The sequence below is a fragment of the Tupaia chinensis genome, unplaced genomic scaffold (assembly GCF_000334495.1).
Source record: "Tupaia chinensis unplaced genomic scaffold, TupChi_1.0 Scaffold000088_1, whole genome shotgun sequence".
Classification (NCBI taxonomy): domain Eukaryota; kingdom Metazoa; phylum Chordata; class Mammalia; order Scandentia; family Tupaiidae; genus Tupaia; species Tupaia belangeri.
The window spans coordinates 5,320,498-5,342,785 of record NW_006159550.1 but is presented as its reverse complement, the minus strand read 5'-3'; the positions used below and the strand labels follow the sequence as shown (position 1 = coordinate 5,342,785).

The 22,288-nt window shown below is 41.9% G+C and overlaps 1 non-coding gene across 1 annotated transcript; it reads left to right on the top strand.

The window, feature by feature from the left end:
• Positions 1–9,966: 9,966 nt before the first annotated feature.
• Positions 9,967–10,130, top strand: LOC114006821 (U1 spliceosomal RNA). Its single transcript, XR_003548495.1, has one exon. It is a non-coding gene; the product is annotated as a U1 spliceosomal RNA (small nuclear RNA).
• Positions 10,131–22,288: the final 12,158 nt, after the last annotated feature.

Genomic DNA, 22,288 nt, shown 5'->3' with positions numbered 1-22,288 from the left:
AACTCTGTGGTCTCTACTGCAATATGAAAAATCATCTCAGGTTTTTGTCTGTTTGGCAGTACAGTACCTTTATTGCTGCCTCAATTCGGGAATGTATTTGTCTTGGTAAGTTGGCAGTTATTTTTATTATTAAAGGTGTTATTACATTGTTTTCTGGATTCTATCATTCCTTTCAGGAAACCATTTGTCTGTCTTATTGATGGTTTAAAGGTAATGGGTGTTTCTAATCCTTTATTACGTTCTTTGACTTCCAGCTGTTTAACTTTGAAGTGCTAAAGTGTGGTTTTCATCCTCTTAAATTTGGCTTTGTAGCCTTCTTAAATCAATTGCTTTGTTTTTGTAGGGTCAGATTAAGAAAAATCTTGAAAGATTTTTTTTTTTGTAAACTATTGCTTCTTCTACATCTTTTGCCTACTCCCCTGCTGTAATCCCAATGTATCACAGACCTTCAGGTGAACATCTTTTTAAAAATATACTTTCAGAAAAGAAAATGCAACTAAAGGAAAAACAGAGAAGTAAGAAACAGTGGCAAAAAGAGGACTTGACAAACACTAAAGCAAACAGAGAAAATGTCAGAATTATTATTTACAACATTTCTATGAATATAAAAAGAAATCAGAACTAAGGTAGGGGAATAACATGTTAGAAGTGGAGACATGTGATTATGCTATGCGACTGTTTCAAGAAGCCATACTGTTCCAGTTAGGAATAAAACTCGTGATTAACGCTGAATTTTGCCGAGACACATGTGTATGAAAACAGTCTTAGACTATTTAGTCAAAGGAGGTAAGTAGAATATAAAACCTTTAAAGTATATTGGGAAATACAGATTTTTTACCAAAAAAATTTTTTACTAAAAGCCTTGAAAGGTTAAAATAAATGAAATATGAGGGCACACAGGATAAATAAAAGTCACAAAGGCATCTTGTCTATCCCACTGGATGCCTCTCTGTGACACTTTGGTCGTGAGAGTGAAATAAAATACAGAACCGTTGCTTATGTTATGAGAAGTTTCATAAACTCACTGACTTTCTGGGATGTGTAGCTAATTATTTAAAAAAATAATTACAAGACTCTGGTTACTATTTAAAGCAGCATTTTGTGCTAAATTAAAGAATCTTAATTATAATTCCTACCACCAGGTGGCACTCGTGCAAAGTTGTATCTACCCAGGAACGATACAGAGGATGCAAGTTGGAATAGCTGACTGGCCCACATAGGCATCTTAATTGGCCGATCATACTTTCAAAAATGTGTATTGCTGAACAATATTTAATATTTAGAGAATTCCACACCATAAAACTGTTCCTTGCTTTTCTCAAAAAATAGGAGATCTGACATTGGGTCTTCTGCCAATCACAAGCTGACTCCCTGAGGACCCTTGTGCAGAAGGAAAATGTCCTCTCCATATCAGGCATTGCTTATTTTTCTCATTTTCTCTGCTTTAATAGTTTATGTTTATGTTCCTGTCAGGTCTTCAACTTTGTAACTCTCGCATTACTGTTTCACCAGAAGTTTTTGAGCTGGGGCTTGTATCTAATACCCCAAGGACCCCAGCAGCAGTGGCACAGTTAGGTAGAGCATTGCCACATGGTGCTAGAGCCTCGTGGCAGCCACAGGTGCACAGGCCAGGTACGCCTACGAGTCTGCTGGACTGGACGGCTGGAGACAGAGCACAGCATGGTGCAACCCTGTCAAGGGAGCCTACCTGCCAGTCTCTCTTAAGAGAATGAAAGAAAGAAGAATGAAGAAACAAGGAAGAGAGAATGAAAGAAGGAAAGCGAAGAAAGAGAAAGAAAGAGGAAAAGAAGGAAGAGAAAGAAAAAGGGAAATGTAAAAAAACTAAGACAAATTCAATATTGCAATGTATTGGTGGCTTGCATTCTCATTTTTCCTCTCTCTGTCTCTCTCTCTGGTAAAATTTTAAAAATCATAATAACAATGATGAATAAATTAAATTTTAAAAAAGAGAAATAGAAATGTGTTGTCAGAAAAGTCATAACCTATTTCTGTTTTTCTGTGCAAAAATGCCTCATGACTTTTCTGACAACCCAGTGTTTCAGAAATGTAGATATAAAATCAAACCAGAAGAAACCACACAGGAATCAAAATCAGATCATGGAATATATCTTGGACTAATGAAAGTAAAGGAAGACCGAAGAGCAAGGCAAACAGCAAGGCACGACCAGAAGGTAAAATACAATCGCGTCCAGCCAATGTCCACCTACTGGGCCCCGCATCTACATGGACTAATGCACTGGATTCTCCAAATCACTTCGCGACGTGTGTTGTCTCCTTCCCATCACAAAGGTAGAAGACGACAGGTGCCCTGAGCTGAGTAACGTTTCCAGAGTCCTAGAGAGTAAGTGGCAGAACTAGGTTTCACCCAGGTCAGTCTAAGGCAAAGTGCAAGCTTTAGCGTTTATTCGGAGCCTTATTAGAGAGATCACCTGCTGGCAAGTTCAGAACTTGCTGACAAGTCGTTGAGCTTGCTGTCCCATTCCTATTCACCTTTGTGCGTTCTCAGACTTGTGAACCCTGATTTTTCCCTGGTGAGTGAAGAGACAGTTCTTGGAGGAAGCAAATAAGTGTTCCTTCGTCTTCTCCATTTTGAAAGAAAGGAGTTTCTTTTTCAGATAGTGATAGGGTCTACATGGCCAACCCACTCCTTCACTCTTCTCTCCTAGGATTCCCGCGAGAACGCCAAACTCCAGGGAGGCTTATCCCGCCCACCTTGCTCCGTCACAGGCAAGGCCAATGTTTCTTGTCATTTATGCCACACGATGTCGCTGTTGAGACACAGGGCACACAGCCTCCCAGGTCCCTATCCTGCCACAGGATCTTAGTGCTGCATCCCAGGTCCGCACTGCAGCTGGAACCAGAACCCAGGCGTGCTTCCGCGACCTACAATCATCACTGCCACCCATTCACTTGTCTGGCAGCTGTTTCTCCACCAGGAGTAAAAATCTCTCCATAGTGTCCCTTTTGATAATGAGACTTCTGTGCCATTGTAAATTTGGTCCCCCATGATTTATAAACAACGCAATTTCCATCTTTACAGGTTCCACACTTAATCCTCATGGTGCTGAATTTAGAAGCATTTCTCAGTCTCACTCAAGTAATTGCCTAAAATTACATATCCTCGTTCTGCCTTCCTTATCCCCCAAAATGAAGACCTTCTCCACCTCTATCCCAATGAACATCCCAATGTTTATCCACGAACGAGTTACATTCCATTATGGCAACACCCAGTCTTGCTAAATCAAGGGCCAGCCTGTATGCTTCATTCAAATCCTTCTACTGCTCATAGAATTATCGTGCACAGACTAAGTCACTTTGCATGGACTAAAGCAACATATCTTAGATGTGGACCCTGCAAAGTGTTCTTATCAGCTCACTGTGAAGAGGAAGATCTATAAAACACTTCTTGTCAAGAACACAATTAGTGCCAGGAGCTGGATCCCACATGGATGACTAAGGTTTGAATCCCAGTCACAGTGGCTTGAAAAACACACTGAGTACATGTACATGCATGTACAAAATCCTGAAATAATGGAAAAATGAAGGAGAAGGGATTGCTGTATGACTGCACCCTCATTGTGGGAGATGGTGTTTTCTCCCTTCCCCTCTTCTCTCCAATAAGTACACGCACCAAAAAATAATTATTGGTGCTGCTTTGTTTTTGCCATGTCAAGAGTGAGGGGTACATGCAATTGAATAGCAAATTATATTAAAATTAAGTTTTCAAATATGTTCTGCAAATACAGTAATGGAAGCATGGTCAACTAGCAACTAATCACAAGAAACAGAAGTTCACAAATATCTCAAAAGTCATTACTAAATAAACTATGCATCCTACCTTGACTCCCACCAGCCTAGAAGCAGTTTTTCCCCAGGTCTTGACTCTCATGTCCGAACACTGCCATATCTGCCTTGGCCCTCTGTGGAAAAGGGGAGGGCATTTTAGGGAGCATTAATGGCAACAGGCAACAAGGAGCCATAGCCTGGCTTCTGAGTCCAGCTACATCCTGTCATTGCTAACTAAGAGTCTGTACTCTGTCCCATGGCCGCCGAGAAGTGCCAGCATCTTGTTTGTATTTTTCCCCCTTGATTCCCTCCCTCCTACCCTCTCCCAATTGTCCACTCTCCTCCCACACTGTCTCTGCTACCTACATTTGCTCCTCATGTCTTTATACCGTCCATTCCTTCAGTTTCTGTCAGAGTGCAGATATTTGGTATATATGAAGTGGGGACATACAGTGTTCCTCTTTCATAGTCTGGCTTGCTTCACTCGGCATTAAACCTTCTATATTTGTCCACTTTCTTTCAAATATCAGGGTCTCATTGTTTTTTATGGCTGAGTAGTATTTTGTAGTGTTTATGTGCCATGCTTTTTCAAAAAAAGAGAGGCAAAATCATTTGTAAGCACAAAAAATGGAAAATTATCTGGCGATCATAATGTATATGGTAATATCTTTGACTGGATTCATATACAATATATTCATGCTGGGAAAATGCATTTTGTATGCTGTAAAGGTGTACAGTGATTGAATGTAAAAAAATATCAGAAATTAAAAGATAAGTGCTTGAAATGTAGCATCCAAGGTTTTCCAGGAAGTAGAAGCATACGACCTTTCTTGTCAAACAGTTCTAGAGCTAGTTAGCCGAGGTAACTAGTTTTTATTATACAGTATTAATTTTTGTGTGAGTTAAGAAAAATTATTTTCTGACAGGTCATTTCTCTTTACAATGGAGGTTACTCAGTAAGTAATATATTTACATCATGTCAAATCACTCCTAAAACAGAAATGTTTAGAATTATAGAGAGATCTTCTAGGTCACCAAATTCAAGTTTTCACTTTTTCATTTACTGGTAAGGGAGCTCATTCTTCTCAACATTAATCTCCCCACCCTTGAATTGAAGGGCTCCAAGTGATTTGAATTCAGTTGCACAGTTAATAAGTAGGTGGGAAAAAAACTGAAATTCCTGACCAAGGTACTTTCTGTTACTCCTTTGCTACACTAGACCCAATTAGCTGTTGTCTTCTAAACCCATCTGTTCCCCCAAATCAATGCTACAACATTACAATTAACGAATATAGCATTTAGAAAGCTAAGGAAGGAATGTTCCCCACATCCTGGCTACTCTGTGGCTTACAGGCAATCTGAACACCTGTATATGTGGTGGTATTTCAGTGCTCAGATTGTGACAATATCCTGTGGCAAAGTGAGCTTAAAATATTAAGAGCAAAGGAACCTCCTTCCAGAGGCCATGGGACGACACACAGTTTTGTGCCACTTCATCAGAACTCGAGTCTTTCAACCAGAGCATTTATGACAGAGTGCATTAAAATAGAACAACAACAACAACAAAAAACAACATTAAACTTTCCCCCTTCTGAATTAGTCTGAGGACAGAATTTTCCTTCAGGAAGAGAAAGACTGCTTCAGTGTTCTCTATGCTCGACAGCTGCTTTGTCTCACTAAATGAATTTCCCACAAGGTTCTGCAAGGGAAAGACTGGACTGAATTGAGAAGCAGAGATATACACGTTGTACACCCTCTGTAATCGAATGTCCTCCCTTTAGCAGAACAGAACAGAACCATATGATCAAGTTATTCTGGGGAGTGGTTTTGGAGTTCCAAAGATGGCATTCAGATTTAGTCCCAGTGATGTCGAGGTGGGGAATAGGACATGTCAATGCAGATAGATGTCCTATGGCAACTGGGACAAAACTGAGCAAAGCTTATTGTTTTCAACTATAATAAATTAAAAAGGGGGAGAAATGACAGAACCAAGAATGAAAACTTCTCTATTTAAAATTATGTGCATGGTAATATCCTTGATTTGTGAAAAATTCATTTAAAAGGACCAGCCAATGATGTGTAGGTTAAAGTGTTAGATCCCACATGGCCAACTGTGTGGTTCAAGCCCCAGACCTAGAAAATCACTCCAGGCGTGTGTGCCTGTGTGCTCACAATTCTGAGAGGAGACTGGAAGAGAAGAGACTGCAGTATGGCCATCCCTCTTGGGGGGTGATTTCTCACTTTCCTCTCTCTGTCTCTCTGGTGAGCACACAAGCCCTATAGCAAAATAATAAATAATAAATAAAACTTTAAAATAAAAATAAATAAAATACCTTTTATTAATTAAAAAAAAAAACTAAAAGAAATGTACTGTGTGTTTTGTTAATTATCGTGTTCAGATAACTTCATTCCATCTCCAGTTTTTCAGTCAGTAACCTGTCACCAACCGGCAGTTTGGGCTCATTAAAATCAACTTTGGTTTTTTTAATCCTTCTGTGATCCTTAGATAGTTTAATGCTGAGAACTTAAAACTTGTTTTTAAATTTTAAATTTTTAGTTTTTTATAAAATAAGTTGGCTGGAACTTCTACATAGTCACTTGAGGTGGTTTTGCAGCTGAAAGGCTGTGGACTAAATCAAAGCAAGCTGTTCTCCTGTTTCTGAATCACTAGATATTTACATTTGACTGGTCAAACAGTGCCTTTTATTCCTAAATGTACATACCCTTCATGGAGTGGCAGAGTTTGGAGTCAGTCATTTGGAAGATACCTCATTGTATCAGAAGGCATATTTTAGGCCCTACTCAGCTAGACTTGCTGATGGCATAGGGAACTTCAGTCCAAGGGTGGGCTTTAAAAACTCCCACCCTGGGAGCACATAAACAGACGAACCCAGCAAATCCCAGAAAATGATGTGCTTATGACTCTGATCCCATTGAACGTCACCAGCTCAGTTCACGATACATGAAAAGTTGCTTAGATTAACAATCGACCTTGTTTCAGTTTTTAAGCTTTTCAGTTTTTAAGTGTTTAAGTTTTCCCCTAAGGCTAGGAAGTCAGTCCTATAGCAAGAGACTGAGAAAGCTGAGTGACACGGTAATGCAGCCCAAGAAACAGGGCAGCTAAGTAGTCTCTACTCTTTTACGATCCAAAGTCATATGCTTTGGGGTTAACAAATATGTAACCAAAACAGCAATGGAGCAGGTAGACTCTGGTTTCTATGTGAGCTGCAGGTGACAGTATTTAAGGGTAGAATGGAGAACCAAGGTAAACACCAATAATCTGGTCTAGAAAGAAAGCATGGATCCTCCATAGCGTTGCCATTTTCCAAAAACTTTTTTTTAATCTTCTGCAATTTGCATACTTTGCAGATTGAGAAATATAGTGGTTATCCACAGTAGTTAATGAGAACAACCCAAGATTTCCATTTTTCCATAGTGTTCCAAAACCTCTAGGCTAAGTCATCTTCTCATTGACGTATCTTTAAACATTACACCTAGTATCAGATTATTCCATCACATAGCACATTTTGTTAAAATATATGGAAATAAATATGGAATATGATATTTCCTTTGGTACAAGCACCTTGCAACTATTCCCACCAGTGATGGCTCATAATATTCTCATGGTTCATAATTACATTCTGACTGAGTGGTGATTGCGGACACATCTAATAGATGATTTCTCCCATTTTTCTGTATAGTCAGTACTTCCCAGGTTCTGATTAATGGTCGCTATAATTACCCTTAAATTATAAAAGAGACAAGAGTCAGAGAAATGATGAGGTGATAACCACTGTGCAGCTTTATCCCCAATATTGATCTGGGACACTGTTACAGATATAGTTAAATGTGATAGAATTGATTTTTTGGGTCTTACGCTTCCCTTAAACTCAAAGACCATTCTGGTTCAATTTTGACCTCAAGAATGTGTGTAGGCTCCAGAAGTCAAAGATTCCAGCGTCTCACATTTTCACCACAACTCTCCACTTCTCAGAAGATCTTCCCTCTGTCCTCGTCTTTACCCCTAGAAACCTCCCTTCCCTTGATCTCTCATTACCTCCTACAAGTCTATGCACTATCACCAGTAGCTTTTCTACCTACCTTGAACTCCATGACTGGCCCGTCTACCTACCTTGAACTTCATGACTGGCCCGTCTACCTACCTTGAACTTCATGACTGACCTGTCTACCTACCTTGAACTCCATGACTGACCTGTCTACCTACCTTGAACTCCATGACTGGCCCGTCTACCTACCTTGAACTCCATGACTGACCTGTCTACCTACCTTGAACTCCATGACTGACCCGTCTACCTCTTCAGCAACACTTCAGCTTATCTTATCCTAGTCTGCCCTACCCAGTTTTTAGATAAAAGCCAAGGGGCCAAGGAACAACAATCTTTTTTTATTTTTTCCTACTCTATGCAAGGAACTAAACCTCTCTGGAGAAAGTCCCATGACCCTAGGTATACAGCAGGCTACATCGAGGTTTGTATGGTGTTTGCACAATGATGCACTTCTCAGAACACCCCCCTTATGAAGAGATGTGTGACTGGGGAACCAGCAGTTAGCGTAATGGCTATGTCGCTGGACTCCCACATAGTCGACCGCGGTTCGTGTCCCGGACCCCGCGGCCTAACTAAACCTCTCTGGAGAAAGTCCCATGACCCTAGGTATACAGCAGGCTACATCGAGGTTTGTATGGTGTTTGCACAACGATGCACTTCTCAGAACACCCCCCTTATGAAGAGATGTGTGACTGTATTCAATCTCTTTTCCCTTATCTGTTTCTTTACCCTTCCTTCTCCCCAAAAAGAAATAAGGACGAATATTTTCCCTTGTATCGCATTCTTCAAGAGTTACTTTTTAATCTTGTAAATTCAGATTAATCGGGGAGAAAAAATTAATCTAGACTACTCCTTATCCGCCATTAGCACTTCTGCTTTTTCTGGCTCCCATTCTCAGCATATCATTGACACTGCTCAGTCGGAGCCCATAACAACATTTTAGCAGAACGCAATAGTCAGTTCTAATTTCTAACTTAGGGAATCTCTCTACTCACTATGATATTGTCCACCCACTCCTTTCAAAATTTGTTATGTTCCTATTTTCCAAGTCATTCTATTTTCTTATTTCTATTCTTTTCATATTTCTCTAAATGGAGTCTCTTCATTTCATGTTTTTAAATTTTGAATTTTTTTCTCAGCTCTCTGCCTTGATCACAAAGCCTAAGTACAATAGAATGAACTCATATCATTTTTAGCCAGGATCAGTATGCTTTCTACTTCAAAGCTGTATTTTTTTTTTTTGAGAGGTTTTTGCTATAGGGCGCGTGCGCTCACCAGACAGTCAGAGAGAGACAGAGAGACAGAAAGCGAGAAATCACCCCCCAGGGGGGATGGCCACGCTGCAATCCCTCTCCTCTGTTCTCCTCTTGGAATCTTGGGCACGCATGCACACGCACCTGGCGTGAGTTTAAGCCACCGGGTCTGGGACTCAAACAGCGGTCGACTATGTGGGAGTCCAGCGACATAGCCATTATGCTAACTGCCGGTCCCCAAAGCTGGATTTTCAACTTAATTCCTTCCCCCTTTTGAGATGTGAACAAATATTTTCACCAGCTAGATGAAACTACTAGTTTTTAAGAGGTATCAAAATCCAACATTTCTAAAATGAATTTTTTTCCACTACATTTTTAAAGAAAGATGAAGAGTGGCTATCTTCCTTTATTGTAAGAGAAAGAAAGCATCCCCCAATGAGACTTGCATGCTGCAATCCTTTCTTCTCCAATTTTCCATCCTATCAAGATCCTAGACACAAGAACACATGCCCAGCATGAAGCTGCCTGACCTGAACCTTAATCAGCCACATGAGATCTGGCTTCCTGTGCACAGTGCTGAATCACTGTGCTATGACGGCCAGCCCAGTATCTTGTTGCTTTTAAAATAAATAAGTGCAGAGATAAGATAGAAGGAGCAACAGGGAGGCCTAAGCCACTCAACTTGAATTTATCAAGGACCCCTGCCCAGCCTGTGATGGGGGAGAAGGTGTTCCTCCAGCCTTCAAGGCCAACACTAAAAACATTTCAATATTGAAAATATTTAATAATTCTGTTATTTCCTCAATTATGTATTTTAGAATACAATAAGAAACATTTGGATACTTACCTGGCAGGGGAGATACCATGATCACGAAGGTGGTTTTCCCAGGGCGAGGCTTATCCACTGCACTCCGGATGTGCTGACCCCTGCGATTTCCCCAAATGTGGGAAACTCGACTTCATAATTGGTGGTAGTGGGGGACTGAGTTCGCACTTTCCCCTGAAGAAAAAAAAGAAACATTTGGTATCACTTTCAGATTTCCTGTATGATTTTTATCATTTTCTTTCTTTTTTTGGAAAATTTAAATTTCCAATATGTTGGGCCAGCCTGACAGTACAGCATCCCAAGGCCAGCAGGTGGCATGGTGATTAAGATACTGAACTCCCACATGGTAGACCATGGTTCAGGTTGGGCACTCGCAAATTATGCCAGGCACATGTGCATTCGTGCCCAAACTCCTGAGGAGAATAGAGGCGAAGGGATTGAGACATAGGTATGCTCCCATGAGGGGTGATTTCTCACTTTCTCTGTGTCTGTATCTCTCTGTCTCTCTCCAGAAAGCACATGTGCCCTATAGCAAAAGTCAAAAAATAAAAAGGCATTTCCTTCATTTGCATAAGAGGCAGATTTTCCTTTTCATTCTACAATCCACACCCCTCTTTTATTAAACAAACAACAGCATAGTGCTTTATAAGCAATTACTTAGTATTCTCATTTAATTAAAGATGCTGATTGGGCAATGGCAATTCACAATGAGGATGATACTATTATAGAAGCTGAGGGGTCTCGAAGGTCAGGATTGAGAATCTGAAAACTCAGCCTCAAACTCAGAAAAAAGATTTAAGATATCAATTGAATACCCCTTAGTTTTCAAAATGTATTTAGCCAGTGGGGTAGTTATTTCACATACATGTTATAGCATTTGTAAATCAAAAGCTCTATTATTCTCCTTCTTGGAAATATTTTATATTTTTGGCTCAGTGTCTCCAAACTTGTCCAATCCTGAGGCTCTTCTCAGAAACTCTTACAGATAAGTGTTCAGAGCCCCTGAAAGGGCTGATGCATCTGGGGCTGGGGCAGTCTGTGGGTTTAACTGTTGCCCCAGGTGGTTCTTTGATCAGGCAAGCATCCAAAAGAGCACATCAGCTGAGCTGCCCATTTTGCTGAGTAGGAGGAAGTGTATATATACAGGTCAACCGCTAAAATTACATTTCTTCTAAGTTACAGCGGGCTCAAATGCAGTCATTGTTCTCTCAGTTAGCAGTGGGTTGAAGCCTCGAGGACTGAGAAGTTCATTACAGTGAAGGCTGAGGTGATCTGACGACCCAGCTCTTCACGGCAGGATCATATTTCAGAGTTCACCCACAGTTTTCCAATTACTTCGCTCCCTGTTTCCCACTGGTGCACTGAGGACCTCTGCCCTCCCCTTACCCCTTCCCTTCTTTCCTACCTTCCCTTTCCTTCCCTTTGCCAACACCGAAGTGGAAACAAAGACTGAAAATAGGGGACCAGCAGATGGCTTAGTGGTTATGTCTCTTGACTCCCACACGGCCGATCACGGTTCAAGTTCTGGATTTGGAGGCTTGAAACTCACACCAGATGTGTTTGTGTGCATGCCTGGAGGAAAATGGAGAAGGTATTGCAACATGACCACCCCCCTGCACCCAAGGGAGGGTGATTTCTCACTTTCCCTCTCACTCTCTCTCTCCAGCAAGTGCACATGCCCTAAGGCAAAAACCTCACACACACACACACACACACACACACACACGAAGCTGACTGAAAGTAGCCTTGGCTCAGGATCACACAGTAAGGGTGGAAGGGGTGGTGGTCAAGATCAGCCCAGTTTAGAGGGAAGAAGTGGGAGGAAGAAATCAAAGGGATAGGGCTAGAAGGAATAGCAGGTAGAGGAGGAGGGCCAGGACAAGAAGGAGGCAGGGGTGGCGTGAGGAGCTTCTATCCTAGGTCTAGGGAATGGAGGAAAAGAGCCTTAGCACTGACCTGGAGAGGAGCCCCTCCACACCCGCCCCACGCCCAGGCTCTCCTGCTGCCCTCTGTCTGATAGTCCTGATACTTAGGAGGAGAGATAACATTCCATTTCCGTGGCTAGCCACAGAAAACACCAGAGTCTGCACAATTTATAAAACAGATTTATTCAGCTCACGACTGGAGGTCCCAGGTGGAAGGGCACATCTCCAGAGGGTCTTCTCACTCCGTGACCACGTGGCGGAGGGCAGGAATCATGCATCTGTGTCCATGTGTCTGTTCTGGGCTTGCTCCTTCTCCTTATAAACCCACCGAAACGCTATTATGGGGGCTCCAAGCCAAGGCATCACCAGTCCCCAAAGGTCCCACAGTTTGTTAGCAGCTTCTCAACGTGGTCACCGTGATTCACCGAATTCTGCCACATGGATTTGGGGGACACACTCAAACCATAGAGGACATCAACATCCCGTGTGGACAGGACACTGGAGGGCCCTCACCCCGTGTCTGAGTGGCCTGTAAAGAACTATGTGAACTGAAGTGCCACACAGTTGAATAAGTGTTCAGACAAATGGGTTTTTCCCTTTTGTTATGTTATTTTTAACACTTTTGGCAATATCTTCATAGTCAATGAACCAAGCAGATCTTCTATCTACACTAGTTAGACTGTAAAAACAAACATAAAGGTTTTGAATGTTTCATTTTTCTTTTTTTTTTTTTTTTTTTTTAGAGAAGTTTTTGCCATAGGCCGCATGTGCTCACCAGAAAGACAGAGACAGAAAGCGAGAAATCACCCCCCCCCAGGGGGATGGCCAAGCTGCAATCCCTTCTCCTCCATTCCTCCTCTCGGGATCTTGGGCACGTACGCACACGCACACGATGTGGGTTTAACCCACCAGGTCCCAGACTCAATCCATGGTTGACTATGTGGGAGTCCAGCACACAGCCATTACGCTGACTGCTGGCCCCTCATACCTCATTTATAAGGAAAAATAATGGCTGTTACTCTTATGACCCAGCTGCATCATGAAGACGGGCAAACTTCGGACAAACGTCCCACTCTCGCTGTGGCTTATCTCCGATCAAGCTTTGCTTCTTGCTTGTGAGCCTCTGGCCACGATCCACAGGGTTTCGTTGTTACATAGAACAAGCAACATTTCTGTAAGGTGCCCACAGATGTCGCTCCTAGGGACAAGAAGCCACTGCAAAATATCCTGTCTAAATCTCACTTCCGATTCTTCCTCCATGCCATGTTAGGATACCTGCCCCCTCGGCCTTTGCCAGCTGAGCACTCCCACTGGTTCTGCTGCTCCCGGGTGGCATCGTCCCCTCTGGAACCAGGAAACCGACGTGAGTGGTGGTGTCTGCTACCATCCTTCTAGCCGTCCTTTAAAGGATAAGACTGGAGCTCCTCCTATCAATGAAATTCTTTTCTTTTTATTCTTTTTTTTCTAATAAAAATTTGCTATAGAGCATGTGCACTCACCGGAGAGAGAGAAAGAGAGAGAGAAAATGAGGATGCACCCCACGTGGGGAATGACCACATTATAATCGCATCTCCTCCTTTTCTCACCCTTTTCAGGATTCTAGGCATCCACACACAAGCTCCCAGTGTGTTTCCTGGACTTGAAGCACACCGTTGGCTATAAGGGATCCAGTCACCCCAGCCACCACGTCATTGACTGGGTGCCATTGAAATTCCTAATGCGTCAGCGAAGAGAGCAGCCCCTGGGCCCTCTTGAGGGAGAGGGTGGGCTGCGGGTGCACATTTGCACATGGCGAATCCACGCCGGCATTCCTTTATCCTTACACTCCTGGATTCCTTCCTCTTGCCAGGGCAGTTCCGGCCTCGGCCTCACTCAGTGGGCCCGTGCTGAGCCCACGGTGCTGCAGACTGTTGGGGCTGCTCTGCCTGCACAGTGCACGTTCAACTCAGAAGCTCTGGCCAATGTATCCAGATGGGTAATTCAGACACAGTCAGTGTTTATATTCTTTCCCTCCGTGGTCCCCATATATAGCCAAAGTGTCTGCTAATGTAAGTTACCAAAATCTCATCATTCACTTAGCTATAAGCTCTTTTTGCCTAAGTCAGACTTTGTAACGTGCCGAGGTATGACTCAAGTTATGGGTTTACAGGTGACGGGGTAACTGGGACCGGCTGGGAGAAGCAGAATGGGCTGTTAATTCGGTAGGACTAGTGTCTTTATAAGAAAACAAAAGATGACTACAGACAGACACATGAGAATAGGCAGTGACTAGAATGAAATGGCTACAAGCCAAGGAATGCCAACGACTATGGCCACGCAGCAGGAGCGAGAGCGGGCGAGGAAGGATATTCCCCCGGAGCGCTAGAGGCAGCATCTCCAGCTGATCCTCAGTTTCAGACTTCCAGCCTCCGGAGCTGAGGGAGTACATCTCTTTTGTTTTGAGTCACCCAGTGTGCAGTACATGGTCATGGCAGACATGAAAACCCAGTCTTATTGCCAGTTTTCTTTCTAGATATTTCAGACATCTGAGTATCAGCAATTACAATGGCTACCCACCTACACACATCAGAACACACAGAACTAATGTAAGTTTGGGTGAGAGGCTCCTATTTGTAGGTCCAGGTGGTGGCTGGACCAAATATATTTTCATCAACTTGTACCCCAATTCTGTCCTTCAAATATCTGCCAGATTCCAGGGGAGAAAGGATGAAACTCTAAGTCCTACAATAAATTAAAATACTGTCTTACCATGTATTGCCATCTTTTTATTTCCCTTTCTATGTTAATCTTTATTGATATCTTACAGATAGAGAAGCAGAGAGACAGAGCACAGGAGAAAGCAATGTATTTGCAGACTCACCAACAAGAAAGTGTGTCTATTTAGCCAAAGATGGAATTATGTGTGATTCAGTTAATAACTCTGTCCTGTAACTTTTCAAGAAAGGTGATATCCAATATTTTAATGATTAAAGATAATTTCAAAAAAGAAACACACATAAGTGCCTTTGAGAGAGTGGAAATTACTTACTGAGTGTGAGGGGGAGTGAGAAATAATTGTCGCACAGAGTACAAATTTACTATGTATCTCTTTTGCAAACTGAATACCCCTAGTGTGGTTGATAAACTGGTGACTCTGCATATCTGGGGACTAGTTTTCTCTGTGCCGCAGCTATACTGTGTCACAAGCCCAAATTCACTCTCTTGTGTTTCACAGGAATCAGGAACAGAAAATAGCCTTTGTAACTCCTAGTTCAAAGACATTCCCTCATTCATATATGCAATTATTTCTTACAGGTGCTCATCCCTTGGTATCCACAGGGGAATGGCTCTAGGACTTCCCTATGGATACTACAATCTACGGAGGCTCAAGTCCTTTATATAAAACTGTGCGGTGTTTCCATATAACCCACATATCCTTGCGTGTTTGTATATACATATATATGCCTGAGGGCATGTGTGCTTGCTGTGGTGGTGGTGGGGGGGCCAGGAAAAATGAGAAAGCACTATCCACAGGAATAACCACACTATAGTATTTTCTCTTCCGTCTCTCCCTCCTTTTGGGATTTTGGGCATGCATGCACACATGCTCAGCAAGTTTTTCAAGCCACCAAGTCTGGGACTCAAACCATACTATGTAGTATGTATCTAAGCCTCCTTAACCAGCCTGCCTCCAGATGACACCCTTGTGTATACTTTAAATGATCTCTAGATAGTACCTCATAGAGTGTAAATGCTATGTAAATAGTTTTACATGTCATATGGGGTACAGTGGACTCTTACTTAACAGGACTAGTTGAATTGGTTAGGGAATAACAATCTCCCCAAATTCTGTTCATGTTCAGACACAACCATCATAGGCCTAACTACATAAAACACATCACCCATGGTACCAGCAGATGGCATAATGGTTATGTTACTGGACTCACAAGTAGTTGATCACAGTTTGAATCTCAGGCCTGACAGTTAAAACTCATGGCAGGTGTGTGTGTACACATGTTCCCCAAATCCCCAAAAGAGAATGGAGGAGGAGGAAAGAGAAGGGAGGAGGAGAGGGGACTGTGGAATGACCATTCCCCCAGGAGGTGATTTCTTGCTTCCTGTCTCTGAATCTCCGGTGAACACGCTTGCACTATATCAAAAATCTCTAAAATAAAAACAAAAACAAACACAAAGCCCCACACATCAGCCACAATGTAAGACTTTCTATCTGCAATTGCTTGAATCTATAGGTGTGGAATCCATAGATACAGAGAGCTGACCGCACAAGGCCCAGGCTAAGGTGGCGTATACTCAATTGTTCGTGTACGTGTATGGCGGTGGTACTCATGATCATGGTGGTGGGCTACATTTTTTTAAATAAGCGTTCAAACATATCATAAACACACACGCATATGCACACACACACACAGGTATACCCACACACAATATGCTGCTTACAGAAGGAGTAAAGCAATCATTTGAATGAATTTGAATATTACAGTAGATTTTTTTGAATGAGGCACACCATGTGGCAATAAGGAAAAGAAGCCAATTCTCCTAGAGCCAAGTTCTCCTATCTATGAGACTTAATAACAATCCAACCATGATGGCACAGTGGCAATGCCATGGTCTCACCCTGCAGCCATACACAAGGGATCTGGGTTTGTACTCCAAAGTGCCTGCACATGGTGGGCACACACATGCTCCTGATCCTGCTGGTTAAGGCTGGAAGTGGACTGCAGCATGAAGACCCTGTCGGGAGAGTGTTTTCTCTCATTCCCTCCCTTTCTTCTCTCTCTTTCTCATCTGTCTATATTATAGAAGAAATAAGCTTTTTTTAAATATCCAAAAGTCCATAGTAATACTTTAAAATAAGGAAACACAGAGAGAGAGAAGGGAAAAGCAAAGGAAATAGCCTCTACAAAAATACTGCCTAACAAATGTAGATGAAATAGTAAAGACTGAAAATTGCCATTTTGCAAAGTCAAGTACAATAGATTGTACAAATTACAGCAGCTTTAAAAAGCATGAGGAGGGACCAGCAGATAGCTTAATGCTTACATTGCTGGACTCCCACATAGTCGACTGCAGCTCAAGTCCTGGACTCAGCTGCTTAAAACTCATGCCAGACGTGTGTGTATGCATGATCAAGATCCCAAGGAGAAAAGATTGTGGCGTGGCCATCCTCCCAAGAGGTGATTTCTCAATTTCTGTCTCTTTGTCTCTTTCTGTCTCTCTCTGTCTTTCTGGCGCACATGCCCTATACCAAAAATCTCTCAAAAAATATTGAGAGATAAATTACAATATTAAGGAACTAGCTATGCCAAATATTACCCTCATGGGTTGCTAACTAATTAGAAAAATGAAAACTCATTTTAAGATTGAGAGATGTGTAAGCACTCAGTACCTTTAACAAGGGGGTCAAACTTAGCATTGGTCACCAATAGACATTAATGGTGGGACATCTGGACATAATTGGCCCTCTTATTGCAAGAGGATTAAAACAGCATCTGGGATGTATTCTTGCCAAAAAATATTTATCCTGAACCCTAATAACCTCTATCCCTAGCCACCAATTCACAGAAAATACAGGGGATGGACAAGCAAATTGCTACCTTATGAAAACAATAAAACAAAAGTAACTCTTGGACAATCGGTGGTAATTTAATATGGGACATACATTACATTACATTAAGAAACCGTTCATAGCTTTCAGGTGTGCTAGCATGTCCTGGTTACGTAGGAAACTCCTGTAGTCTTAGGAACTGCGTGCCGCAGCGTTTAGGGGTGAATGACGCGCTTTCTGCAGCTTACTTCCAGATAATTCGTGACGGAGAAACACACACACACACACATGGCGTGGGAGCATGTGAGAAAGACAGTGTGACAACTGTTAATAAGTGAAATCCGGATCAAGTATTACATGGATGTTTTGATTTGTTTTTTGTGTTTTTTTTTTAGAGGTTTTTGCTATAGGGGGCGTGGACTCGCCAGACAGACAGAGAGAGACAGAGAGAAAGAAGCAGGAAATCACCCCCCTGGGGGGGGGGGGCCAAGCCGCAATCCCTTCTCCTCCGTTCTCCTCTCGGGATCTTGGGCACGCATGCACACGCGCCCGGTGTGAGTTTAAGCCACCGGGTCCGGGACTCGAACCGCGGTCAACTACGTGGGAGTCCAGTGACATAGCCATTACGCTAACTGCTGGTCCCCATGGATGTTCACTATTGTATCATTGTTTTAACTTTCCAATATTTTGTGGGTTTTTTCCTTTCAAAATAAAAAGTGGGAAAGATAAAATGAGAGACACAAATGTAATTTTTTTCCTATTGGAATGCTAAAAGGAAGAACAGCTTTTATTACAAAATCTCTAGCTTATCTGTGTGTTCTTGCATTGAGGAAACAGGACAGGAACTAATTCATTTCATTCTGATAGTACATGCTTCCTAACTTCCCTGTAACTACTGATGGTATCACTCATTTTCCTTCTACAGATGTAAAAACTGGGTATCATTTATGAAATAAAGAAATAATCCATCCAATTTAATATGTTAAGACTTGATCTTGAATTAAATCTGGAATTAAATAATAAGTAAATAATAAGTTATTTAATAAAAAATAAAATTTGATGTAATAGAAAATAAAAAAGTGAAGGTAATATAATTATGCATTTGGTAGCTTTATATCATAATAATGTCAGTTCTTTCCCAATTAACATATAGATTCATTGTAATTACCTCATGAAATCCCAAGTTTTTTAAAATACAACTTGAGGGACTAGCAGGTGGCACAGAGATTAAGGCCCTGGATTCCCAGATGGCCAATCGCAGTTCAAGGCCTGACCCAGCAACTTAAAACTCACACCAGATGTGAGTGTGTGCGTGCCCAAAATCCTGAGAGGAGAATGGAGAAGGGACTGCTGTGTGGTCACCTGCCCTGGGCAGGGGGTGATTTCTCACCCTCCCTCTCAATGTCTCTTTCACCCTCTGTCTCTCTCAGTCTCTCTCTCTCTCTCTCTCTGATGACCACATGCACTCTAAGGCAAACACCTATAAAAAATGTAAAAGGCATAGGTATAAAAGCATTTAAAAACAACATGTTAAAATAAATTTTATAGCCTTGAGGGGAAATTATTTTCCTAAACAAGGAAAAAGTATAAATCTTAAATCACATTTAAGATTTAACTTTAACTTCTACGCCCATCGTCACATCTCTGACTCTCCTTGCAGGCAACACAAGCTGATAAGGATGCTGCCTCCCATTCTAAGGCAGGGCCTGGACTGGGAAGAAACTGAGGCAGGGCCCAGTCTACGAGCTCTCCCTTGTGTCCTTGAACTGGCCGGTATTCAATTTCTCTGCCGTGAGTTTTACTGTTATTATGGTACTCTGTAAGGGTAAAACATCACCCCCAACCATTGCAATAAAGCCAATTAGTGATCTTGTAGGAATGTGGTTCCCTAAGACTGACAGGAGGACCAAGAAGTTTAAGACTCCCCCACCTGTCTGTTTTTAAGCTAAAATTAACATATAGATTAAGTTAGTATAAACCAAATTAGCATTAGAAGTATATGTAGACTAAGTTAGTTTAAGGTTAGTTTTATGTAGATCCCCCTTGTTAAAGCTACAGCTGAAATTTACTCACGCTAGGAAAGTCAGCACATTCACCACATAACAGAGACTCAGAGATAAAACAAAAGAACTCACTAATTGACAGACTCAACAAACAAAATTTGACCATGAAAAACTGCTAATAAAACATCCAGTGTTGTCTCCTGAGCTATAAGACCATCTTCCTTTCCCATATAAGATCATAGACTCACCCTCTATTGTTGTAATGTATAGACAGTCCATATATTAACTGTGTCTTTACTTAGCAAGACAAGATTTCCATCTAGGTCATTGCAACAAGCAACGTTATCGCCCTGGCCCGGGACTGAAGTTATCAAACATCCTGCAAGCCCCCTCTTCAGAAGACCCTTCCCAGTAATCAAGATCTAAGAAGAAGATACAACAGACAAATGGACTTGCTCATCCTGAGAACTGTGATTGATTTTACCTGATCTGACAAGACAAACAGCATGTTTTATAATTATTGCTTCCATGCTTTGTATACCCTGTTCCTTAGAGTAAATTTTTTACTGCCCCTCACCCTCCTTACTTCCTAAACCTCCCTCAATAAATACGCATGTCCTAGTAGCCACGGCGCGGCGGTCTGGAGCTGGCTCTGGCTGTGGCCGGCTGAGAACATGCTAAGGAGCAAAGAGGTCTCAGTCTAATTTCTGTTCCTGATCACCCGTGTCGCCTTCCTGTGTACGAGCCACCCTCCACTGCCGAGGCTGGACCCCGGCATCTCCTGTCTTCCTCTTTCACCTATGAGGACTCACTGGGCTCACTCAGCTAATCCAGGATAATCTCTGCATTTTAGGATTCTTAGCCACATCTACAAAGTTTCTTTTGCGAAGTAACTCAAATACTCATAGACTGTGAGGATTAGGACATGGATTTACTTGTGGGGCCATTATTCTGGCTACCACATTTGGTAGAATCCCGTTTTCATAGCACACACACTCATATACATGCACACACAACTGTCGATTTGTATGCGAGAAAGGTGTTTTGTTTTGTTTTTATAAACCGTGTATTTTTCTCCCACATGTACCCAAGAGGGAGGGTTTGAGATGTATGAACGGATGCTGAGCTTTCTCAAGAGGAAGTCTAATAGGACTAAACCAAGGGCTTTAAATGTGTCCTCTGCGTCTGGGTGGGGCGCAGCGTTCACAGAAGACTAAGGTCAGACAAAAGCCTCATAACTACTGTCAGCCTGGGGTGGCAGAACAGAGACAGAAACAGAGACAGAACAGAGAACGTGGGCTGCCACGGCAGTCACTTCATTTATGCTGCCTGTGGATCAAAGTGTGCAAACGAGTGTTTTCTATGGACCAGATGGGATTGCAGAGGAAAGAGCATGCCTGGAGCCTCATCAAGTCCTACTCATGAGGTCGACTTTGAGATGGGACCCGGGAAGGAAGTCAGGATGAAGTGCATCATTAAACATCAGAGACGAAGGAGCAAAGCAAGCAAAGAAGAGAAGGTGTTGCTAGGCTTCAGGGAATTGCTATAGAGAGGTTCAGATGGGCAGTGCCTGAAGAACATGCAGAAACATCGAGGCCCAGGAGTGGTGTCAGCATGATGGCAAAGAGGGATCCTCAGGCTCTTTTCCCCACACAAAGACACCAGTGAAGAAATACGCACATCAAGTTGCCATTGTGATAAATGCAGTATCCCAGGAAACTGCGTAGAAACGTATAAACTGTACATGTACATGTGTGTGTGTGTCTGTGTGTGTGTATATATAAATACATATATGTTAGTTGCATTTATCTGCCATAGCAAATTCCCTTCCGTGATATGCCATGGTGTGATCAGAAGAAAAGTCGACTGATGGCTTTTCTCGCAGGAAGGAAAGATAAAAGTGGAACATGTGTCCGATATTCTGTCTTTTCAGAGGGCTGGCCAAGGGGCTGGTTCCTGCTTCACTTGAATACTCTGACAGAATTGGCATAGTTTGAAATCTGAGGCACCACTGAGAGGAAAAGTGAGTGCTATGCCTCACTGTAGCACTACAGAAACTGAAAAACCACAGAGAAATACCAGAGGGGGAAAAATTACAATCTCCTTAAAAAAAGGGGGGCATACCTCTTTAACACCATAATTATATGCACAAGCCCAGAAAAAAAATTCCCCTAAAAGGATTGAGAAGCCTCCAGAATCTCTACCCAGCTGTCGCTAAAGGTCTGTTTTTATACAAATCCAGTCCATAAAGATTGGGATAGGTGATTGTTTATATAAATGCCCCAAATTCAACAAACATAACAAAGTAAATAAAGAAACAGGAAAACATGATCGAAACGAAGGAACAACAAAGTCTACAGAGATGAATCTTAAAAAGACAAATACAGGGGCCAGCAGGCGGCATAGTGGTTAGGACACTGGACTCCCACAAGGTCAACAGTGGTTCAAGTAATGGAACTGGAGACTTGCTTTCTTACTTTCTCTCTGTCTCTTCCTGGTGAGCACATGTGCCCTATCGTAAATTTAAAATAATATAATTACCAATAACATGAATAATGATTTAAAAAAACAAATAATTATTAATTACCTGAAAATGAATTCAAAGTAATCATCTTAAAAATGTTTGTTACCTAAGAGAGAACAGATAGACAACTAGCTGAAATCAAGAAAACAATGCATGAATAAAATGAGAATATTAACAAAGAGGTAGAAACTATTAAAAGAAATCAAATACAAATTCTGGACTTGAAGATTACAATAACTGAATTGAAAAATTCACAAGGAGCTTTCAACGACAGATCAATCAGGAATAAAAATTAATGCGCATGAAGAGAGGACATTCGAAATGATCACGTCGGGAGA